Source organism: Schistocerca serialis, chromosome 9 (assembly GCF_023864345.2).
Source record: "Schistocerca serialis cubense isolate TAMUIC-IGC-003099 chromosome 9, iqSchSeri2.2, whole genome shotgun sequence".
Lineage (NCBI taxonomy): Eukaryota > Metazoa > Arthropoda > Insecta > Orthoptera > Acrididae > Schistocerca > Schistocerca serialis.
Window position 1 is genome coordinate 255,082,942 of NC_064646.1, and position 10,611 is coordinate 255,093,552.

General features: G+C 41.4%; 1 non-coding gene across 1 annotated transcript; it reads left to right on the plus strand.

Moving 5' to 3' along the window:
• Positions 1-9,509: 9,509 nt before the first annotated feature.
• Positions 9,510-9,583, plus strand: Trnat-cgu (transfer RNA threonine (anticodon CGU)). The gene has a single exon. It is a non-coding gene; the product is annotated as a tRNA-Thr (tRNA).
• The last annotated feature ends 1,028 nt before the right edge of the window (positions 9,584-10,611 follow it).

A 10,611-nucleotide genomic window follows, 5' to 3' on the forward strand; every position in this document is an offset into this window, starting at 1 on the left:
AGATCCCACACCGCGCAGCAGTATTCTAAAAGAGGACGGACAAGCGTAGTGTAGGCAGTCTCCCTAGAAGATCTGTTACATTTTGTAAGTGTCCTGCTAATAAAACTCAGTTTTTGGTTAGCCTTCGCCACAACGTTTTCTCTGTATTCCTTCCAATTTAAGTTGTTCGTAATTCTAATACCTAGGTATTTAGTTGAATTTAGGGCTTTTAGATATTGACTGATTTATCGTGTAACCGAAGTTTAACGAATTCCTTTTAGCACTCAAGTGGATGGTCTAACACTTTTCGTTATTTAGTGTCAATTGCCAATTTTCGCACAGTTTTGCAATTTCTTTTGATCGTCTGATAACAGTATTAGTCGATAAACGACAGCGTCATCTGCAAACAACCTAAGACCATTGGTCAGATATCTCCCATATCGTTTACATAGATAAGGAACAACATAGGGCCTATAACACTACCTTGGGGAACGCCGGAATTCACTTCTGTTTTACTCGATGACTCTCAGTCAGTTACTACAAACTGTGACCTCTCTGACAGGAAATCACAAATCCAGTCACATAATTGAGACGATATTCCGTAAGCACGAAATTTCACTACAAGCCGCTTGTGTCGCACAGTGTCAAAAGTCTTCCGGAAATCCAGAAATACGGAATTGATCTGAAATCCCTTGTCAGTAGCACTCAACACTTCATGTGAATAAAGAGCTAGTTGTGTTTCACAGGAATGATGTTTTCTAAACGCATGTTGACTGTGTGTCAATAGACAGTTTTCTTGGAGGTGGTTCATAATGTTTGAGCACAATATATGTCCCAAAATCCTGCTGCATATCGACTTTAACGACATGGGCCTGTAATGTCGTGGATTACATCTACTACCTTTATTGAATATTGGTGTGACCTGTGTATATTTCCAGTCTTTGGGTACGGATCTTTTGTCATTCGAACGGTTGTATATGATTGTTATGTATGGAGCTAATGCATCAGAATACTCCGAAAGGAACTTAACTGGTATACAGTCTGGACCAGAAGACCTACTTTTATTAAGTGATTTAAGTTGCTTCACTACTCCGAGGATATTTACTACTACGTTACTCATGCTGGTAGCTGTTCACGGTTCTAATTCTGGAATATTTACTTCGTCTCCTTTGTGAAGGCATTTTGGAAGGCTGTGTTTAGTAACTCTGATTTGGCAGCACTGTCTTCGATAGTATCTGCATTGCTATCGCGCAGACAAGGCATTGATTGTTTCTTGCCGCTAACATACTTCACGTAAGACCAGAATCTCTTTGAATTTTCTGCCAGGTTTCGAGACAAAGTTTCATTGTGGAAACATAAGCATCTCACATTCAAATCCCCGTTTAATTTCGAGCTTCTCTAAAAGATCGCCAATCTTGGGGATTTTGCGTCTGTTTAAATCTGGCATGTTTGTTTCGTTGTTTCTGCTACAGTGTTCTAACCCGTTTTGTGTACCAAGGAGTATCAGCTCCGACGTTTGTTAATTTATTTCGTATAAATCTCTCAACTGATGCCGATACTATTTCTTTGAATTCAAGCCACATCTGGCGTACACTTACATTATTAACTTGGAATGAGTGGAGATAGTCTCTCAAGAAGGCGTCAAGTGAATTTTAATCTGCTTTTTTGAATAGGTATATTTTTCGATTATTTTTGGAGGATTCTGGGATTACCATATTCAATCTCGCTATGACAGTCCTGTGTTCACTTATCCCTGTATCGCGTTTGATGCTCGTTATTAACTCAGGATTATTTCTTGCTAAGAGATCAAGTGTGTTTTCACAGCCGTTTACTACTCGCGTGGGTGCATGAACTAACTGCTCGAAATAATTTTCAGAGAATGCGTTTAGCACAATTTCGGATGATATTCTTTTGTAAGTCGTCTTCCGACTTGTTTGATGCGGCCCACCACGAGTTGCTCTCCTGTGCCCACTTATTCATCTCAGTTTAGCGCTTCCAAACTAAGTTCTTAATTATTTAGTGGATGTATTCCAATATACTCTGCAGCTTTGTCTCTCTACAGCTCACTCTAATACTATGGAAGTTATTCCCTGGTGTCTTAGCAGGTGTCCTATCATCCTGTCCCATTCACCTTGTCAGTGTTTTTCATACATTCCTCTCCGATTCTGCGCGGAACGTCCTCATTCCTTACCTTATCAGTCCACCTAATTTTCAACATTCGCCTGTAGCACCAAAACTCAAACACTTCGATACTCTTCTTTTCCGGTTTCCCCACAGTCCACGTTTCATCACCATATAACGCTGTGCTCTAAAGCTCCATTATCAGAAATGTTTTCTTCAAATTAAGGGCAATGTTTGATACTAGCAGCTTCCCTTGGCCAGGAATGCCCTCTTTGTGTGATTTGCTCTCAGTCCACGTTACTCATTACGTCTTCATTCCATCCAGAAGATCATATGATTCTTCTTCACTTTCACTCAGAATACCTGTCATTGATATCCTTTCACCTTGAATTTTAATCCCACTCCTGATCCTTTCTCTTATTCTCCTCATTGCTTCTTCGATGTACACATTAAACAGTAGGGCAGAAAGATTACATCCTTGTCTTCCATCCGTTTTAATCCGAGTACTTCGTTCTGGGTCATTGTCTTTTATTATTCCCTATTGGCTCTTGTACATACTGTATATTACCCGTCTCTCTCTCTATGGCTTAGCCCTGTTTTTCTCAGAATTTCGAAGGTCTTGCATCATTTTACGTTGTCGAACGCTTTTTCCAGCTCGACAAATAGTATGAACGTGCCCTGATTTTCTTTAGTCTAGCTTCCATTATCAATCGCAACGTCAGATTGGCCTCTCTTTTGCCTTTACCTTTCCTAAAGCCAAAGTGATCATCATCTAACACATCCTCAATTTTCTATTCCATTCTTCTGTTATTATTCATGTCAGCAACTTGGATGCATGAACTGTTAAGCTGATTGGGCGACAAATCTCGCTCTCGTCAGCTCTTGCGGTGTTCAGAATTGTGTTGCTGATATTCTCCAGAAAGTTAGATGGTATAACGCCAGTCTTATACATTCTACACACCAATGTGATTAGTAATTTTGTTGCCATTTCCACCAATGATTTTAGAAATTCTGTTGGAATGTTATGTATCCTTTCTTGATGTTAAGTCTTCCAAAGCTCTCTTAATTTCTGATTGTGGTACTGGATCCCGTATCTCTTTTAAATTGACTCCGGTTTCTTCTTCTATCACATTAGACAAATATTGCTCCACACTGAGGCCTTGAATGTACACTTTCCACCTATCCGCTCTCTCGTTAGCATTTAACCGTAGAATTTCCGTTCACTCTTAATGTTACCACGTTGCTTTTAATTTCACAGAACGTTGTTTTGACTTTCCTCTATGCTGAGTCAGTCATTTGACAATCATTTCTTTTTCGATTTCTTCACATTGCTCATGCAGCTATTTCTTCATAGCTCCTCCGAACTCTCTATTTATTTCATACTTCAGCGGCTTGTATTTCTGTATTCCTGAAATTTCCAGAACATTTTTGTATTTCCTTCTTTCTTCGATCAACTGAAGTACTTCTTTTGTTATCCATGTTTCTTCGCAGTTACCTTCTTTGAACCTATGACTTTCTTTCCAAATTCTGTGTTTGCCCTTGTTAGAGATGTCTTCACTGTACTGCCTACTGAGTTACTCCTTATTGCTGTATCTATTGACTTAGAGAATTTCAAGTGCATCTCGTTATGCCTTAATAGTTCTGTATCCCACTTTTTTGTATTGATTCTTCCTGACTAAACCCTTAAACTTCAGCTTATTCTTCATCACTACTACATTGTAATCCGAGTCTGTATCTGCTCCTGGGTACACCTTACGACTCAGTGTCTGGTTTCGGTATCTCAGTCTAACCATGATGTATCCTATCTGAAATTTCTCGTATCACCCGGCTTCTTCAAGTATACCATCTGTCACTTATGATTCTGGAATACAGTATTCGCTTTTACTTTCTTGAAATTTATTACAGAACTCAGTTTGTCTTCTCCTCTCTCATTCCTTGTCCCAGGGCCATATTCTCCTGTAAATTTTTCTTCTACTCCTTCCTCGACAAACGTGTTACAATCCCCCATGACTATTAGACTTCCATCACCTTTACGTTATGTATCATGCGTTTAATTTCCTTATATACTTCCTCTATTACTTCATCGTACATTGCGTCTTTGGCATGTATACCTGAACTGTCGTTGTCGGTGTCGGTGTGTTGTCAGTTCTGATAAGAAGAAACGTATCACTGAACTGTTCACAGTAAAACACTCTCTGCCCTACCTTCTTATTCAAAACGCTTCGACCGGCCCGAGTGGCCGAGCGGTTCTAGGCGCTACGGTCTGGAACCGCGCGACCGCTACGGTCGCAGGTTCGAATCCTGCCTCGGGTATGGATGTGTGTGATGTCCTTAGGTTAGTTAGGTTTAAGTAGTTCTAGGGGACTGATGACCTCAGAAGTTAAGTCCCATAGTGCTCAGATCCAGAACGCTTCCTCCTCCCCTTATACAATTTTCTGCTACTGTTGCTATTCCTACACACTCATCTGACCAGAAATCATTGTCTTCTTTCCATTTCACTTCAATGACGCCTACTACAATTAGATTGAGACTTTGCATTTCCCTTTTCATATTTTCTACCTTCCATACCACGATGAGGCTTCTGACATTCCAGCTCCGACTCTTAGAACGTTATCCTTTTTTTGATTATTCAATTTCTTTCTCATGGTCACCACTCCTTTGCAGTCCTCTCCCGGAGATCCAAATGGGGGACTACCGCGGAATGTACTGTGATACACGTTATATGTCTTTAATACAGTAGTTTCCATTGCCTTCTGCATCCTCGTACCGTTGATCATTGCTGATTCTTCCGCCTTTAGGTGTAGTTTCCCGCACCCAGGACTAGAGAATGCTCCGCCCTCTTTGACAAGACCTTTGGCAGAATGAGGATAACTTCCTATGCTGGATGTCTTCGGTCGCCAGTGCTGATTATTAATCACAGTTTAAGCATTAGCGAACTTCGAACCCGGGATAGGGGACGTTTTGATTACTAATTATAGACGCTGCCACTAGACCACGGGTTGAAGCTCCACTTACTATCTTACTATCTTACTATATGGAAATAAATACGGGGGGAAGAGTAGGGTGAGGATGCAACGTCCTACTGGTTTTGTGTGATAACGTTTAGGAGGAAGGGAGAAGATGAGATGGACAGCGAAAGGAAAGAGGAGGATATAGACAAAGGGAGGGGGAAGAATGAGATGGACAGAGAGGGCGACAAGGAGATGGACAGAGAGGGCGACAAGGAGATGGACAGAAAGAAGGCGAAGGAGGCGATGGCAGAGGAGGTGATAGTGACGATCTTAAAAGGGAGAGGAGAAGATTGCATAGTGGGTAAGAGCAGATAGGCAGAAAAAAGAAAGATTAGGGGTTGGAGAAAAAGAGGGTGAACGAAGAGATCAATAGAGATAGCGATGTAGAGAAGATGAGAAGAGAGAGCAGGAGGAGAAAATGGACAGAAAACGGAAAGAGGAGTAGACAGATGGGCGCTTAACAGACGGTCAGAGAGCCGGGAGGAGCCGGGCAGAGAGCGAGGTGTGCAGGAGGTGAACAGAGTGAGGGGGAAGGACAAGACGGACTAATAGAACACTGGAACTACCAGGCAATGTCGAAAACTTGTCTAGTCCAAGTGAATCAAGAATAAATTAATATCATTATATCCCATGTACCTACTTTCTTCGGGTTATAGAATTTAGCATTGTCAAATATTGTGATTTTAAATATCGGAAGAAGAAATTAGTTTTAGAAAATATATTTTCATATCAAATACGTGATTCATCTTAAATTATCTAGTCGTACATTTTGTTCACTCTATCTCATTTCTAATTAACTGGGATACTGTTATAATGAATTATACGGCGTTCATCACAGCCATTCATCAGTTCATATTCCTCCCTTATATTTTTCCTATATTATGTCTTTCCGACACACACACACACACACACAGACAGGCTCGCGCGCGCTTGCGCGCAAACGCACAAAAGACGAGCGCGAGCGCACGCACGCTTGCAGGCGTACACAAGCGTTAACAAATTCCTCCCTTTCAGAAATAATTTTCTTGCCACACTCTGTAGCTAGTCTGCAATTCATATCCTCTCGACTTCGAACATTTGCCCGAATAGCAGAGGGTATCTACTACTTTTAATGTCTGATTTCCTAATCTAATTCCCTCAGCATCGCCTGATTTAATTCAACAGCATTCCCTGACCCCTGTTTCTCTTTTGTTGATGTTCATCATATAACCTGTTTTCAAGACACTAGTTTTTACATTCAGCTGCTCTTCCAAGTGTCTGACAGGATTATATTGTCACCAACAAACATTAAGATTTTTCTTAAATGAAATACTTATTATTGCGATTACAATTTCGCCCTTAGGGCCATTTTCATGTAACACTGCAAAAGTTATTTAAACACAAACAGTACAAAAATGAAGCACAAGGCGTATATACATAATTAAACCAGCGTTTCATTAAGATAGTAGCACAATTACAAAAGTTGATGAGAAATGTACATAATTTACATTCTATCAGAATATAAGACTATCTGACATGAGTACATATCGCCGTCAAAACGCAGCCTTTGACTGCGAGAGTTCCAAAAGATCCGATGAGTACGACACTTATTACAGCGTAAAAAGTTGTTAAATATGTGTTGTATTGTCAATGTTACCCTCGTTCTCATAATCTATCACAAATAAAAGCTCAGGTGCACTGACAACATGTGGAGCTAAGTCTGTTGGCGCGAAAATACATTTACTAAAGATACAGCATGTGCACGTAGCAAAGATAGTGCACACCAAGTATACAACTTATAAGCTTTATATCGTAAAGTCTTTTCATCTATCGACATCATACAGCTTTCTCTACACTTCTTTGATTGTAAGGGGCAGTAGGACAGGATGGGTATATTTAATTATAAGATAACAGGCGATAATACACGTGTTATGTGTTAATTAGCTCTCACAATGACTTAGGTGCTCGTAAATGAGATGAATACTGCGCTCTGATACATAATACTTTGTGTGCGAATACATTTTACGAATATGAATGGCGTAAAACGCTCGCCAGCAATCCAATTCACTGTGCAGCACCATAAATCGGGAGAAAACATTTCAATGCCTCCGCACAAATGCAGGATGCATCCTTCAACCAGGCTCTATTATAGCAAACAATACTAAGTAAATATGGTTACTATTCCATCTAAATTGCTTAAATGTTTAAGAATCCCAACCATGAGAAGTTAATCAAATTAAGGTTCCTCTTTCTTCTTCCTGCACTTTATCTTCCTTTCTAAATTTTTCCTTGGTTTCCTTCACAGCTTCCTAAATGTACTGGTTGAATGACATTGGGGAGAGGGTATACTCTTGTCCCATATCCTTCTCAATCCCTGTTTCCGTTTTATGTCTTTCTGCTCTTATAACTGCAGTTGGATTTCTACAAGAGATTTAAAACTCTTTCCGTACCATGTATCTTATCCCTGTTACCTTACAATTTTCACAGAGTGAAGCCTGTCAACACCGACAAATGCTTCCCTAATTGTACAGATACTAAAAACGTAGTATAAGTCCTATGATCACTATTATCTCACGTGTTTTTAAATGTCTTCGCAGCCCAACCTGTTGTTCCATGTGGTTAGCTCTATTCTTTTCTAAATAATTCGAGACAATATTTAGCAACGATGGCTCATTAAATTGATTGTTTGGTTCTCATCTGTCAGCACCTACTTCATTTTAAGTAGGAATTATAACATTCTTCCCGACGTGTGAGGGTTTTCTTCTGTTTCACATATCTCGCTCACCAGATGGAGCAGTTTTGCCATTTTTTGCTGTCCCTAGGTAATGTCAGCTCTAGCACCTTGTTTCCATTTAGGTCTTTCAGTGTTCAGTCAAATTGTCTTGTGTTTCTTTTCTTTCTGTAGTACTGTCTTCATTTCCCTTGTAGATGACGTGTATACGCTTCTTCCACCAATCAGCTTTCCATGCTTTGTTTAATATTGTCTTGCCATCTGAGGTCTTGGTATTTATACAGCCACATCTAGTTTCAAGCATATCTTCTTTATTCAGCTATAATTTCCATGCATGTACAGCCATTCGCTTGCCCTGTAGCGATTGTGATGTTTGTCACACTACTTTAATTTGATATCTGCATTCCCCCTTTTTCTACATTTGTTAAGTTCTTATATTTTGTTCTTTCGTCGGCTAAATTCCCCTCGCGTTACGGAGGGAATCCTTTCTACTAGGCCTTGTTTTTTTTACTCGTCTCTCAAAGCTAGCCACTCCTCAGACATTGCATTCCTTTCTCTTGTTTCCGTCTGACTTTGCCTACAATATTTTACGGGCTATGAGACGCAATTCTTTCTTCAAAAATTGCCTTTACAATTCAGATGCGCCTTATACTCGAAATTAATATAAAATGTCCAGTGTTTGATTTCAAATTTCCGCCAGTATTAAAAACTACCATGTATCCGAAGTCGTGGGAAGCCTGTCTCTACCTGGCAACATTGGATTCAACTGGCAGTGGCAGTGCACTGATGAGACGAACATGAGTTGCGGGGATTCACAAACTTGCTGATACTGTCTCCTTCCAGGCCCGCCGTCACAAACTCAGAACACTGCGTAGCCTCTATGCGCCATTGCAGTCTACAGTGCCAGTGAATTTGAACTGAAAGTGATTTACGTTTCCGGTAATGGAAAAAATAAAAGATATTTGTATGATGCGAGCTATAAACTGAAAGTAACAACATACACAGGAGAACGGAAACAGAACAACTGTTCTATATTTCTGCTCTCCACCAAAGGAAAAACCATTCGGGGTTGGCGGGCTCCTAAAGAAGAGCTGAAGTATATGAAGAAGGCTAAGCTTGCAAAAAGAGGACTGAATTTAAAATGAAATTACAATGAAATCCAGACCTTTAGGTGCATACAAGCGTTGGTAAATATCAGCTGGGACAGTTGAAAATGTGTGTTACAACCACGACTCGAACCCGGGATCTCGTATTTACAAGTCAGGTTCTATCCGATTGAGCCACCGAGAACACAGGGCATAGTGCGACTGCAGACACTTATCTCTGGCACATTTGCAACTGTTCCAGTTGATATTAATCAACGCGTGTAAGCAGCTAAAGGTCTGGATTTCATTGTAATTTCATTCTTCGAGAGCTGCAAGATCACCAATGGTATCTGTTCTTTCGGACATGTCCAAAAGAACAGATACGATCTTCATATAGATAAGACTGACCGGCCAATGATCTTCTTCACTGCGAAGGCACTCACGTTGCCCTAACTGTTACGAGAATCGATAGACTGACGGCCGCGAGTAATGAGTATAGTGGGCAGGGTCACTAAAAATGTAGTGTCTGGACAGTAGTTGGGAGTGTGGGTCTCACGGGGAGCGTGCCAGAGATAAGTCCCAGCAGTCACACTCTCCTCTGTGTCCTCGGTGGCTCAGTCGGATAGAGCGTCTGCCACGTGAGCGGGAGACTCCGGGTTCGAGTCCCGGTCGGGGCACGCATTTCAACGGTCCCAGTTGGTATTTATCAACGCCTGTAAGCAGCTCAAGGTCTGGATTTCATGTAATCTCATGCTTCTGTTCGTTGTCGTACCTCGTCATGGCACCGTAAGAAATTCTAGAATCATCGTCGTTTCTGTTTGCGATCAATTCACGTGTCAGTCTTTCAGGTTGTGGTAAGTCCATTGGATATTGCCCTCTGTAACTTTCCCTAGTCCTCCATGATATCGTTGTAATGGAACGCAATGACTTTCTTCCATCGGCTCTGCGCGAGTGTCAGTACTCTTTACACTGTAACTTTCGCGACCTTACATGTCCCTGTAACGTATTGGCTCGGTATCTTGCCTGGCTAACCTCGCCGCTTCATCATGTGGTCCGAAAAGTCTGCCTGAGGTACCTGATATCTCCGTGGTGCTGTCTGCTCTTCGAAAGTTTCGGAACGTTCCTGTGGCATCGCAGGTGTCGGCTGTCGAGTAACTTCTTCTCCGCCTGTGATTGGCATTATATTTACGTGAAGTCTTTTTTCATTCCTTGCGATACTTCTTGGCTTTCTGGTGGCGTTATTCACTCGGAAGTTGCTACGTATTCAGAGTTTGTATGATCTTGATCTCTTCGTTCTTTTATAGTTCAAAATGACTCAAATGGCCCTAAGCACTATGGGACTTAACATCTGAGGTCATCAGTCCCCTAGACTTAGAACTAGTTAAACCTAACTAACCTATGGACATCACACACATCCATGCCCGAGACAGGATTCGAACCTGCAACCGTAGCGCCGGCCGAAGTGGCCGTGCGGTGAAAGGCGCTACAGTCTGGAACCGCAAGACCGCTACGGTCGCAGGTTCGAATCCTGCCTCGGGCATGGATGTTTGTGATGTCCTTAGGTTAGTTAGGTTTAACTAGTTCTGAGTTCTAGGGGACTAATGACCTCAGCAGTTGAGTCCCATAGTGCTCAGAGCCATTTGAACCATTTTTTGCAACCGTAGCAGCCGCTTGGAACGGGACTGAAGCGCCTAGAACCGCTCGG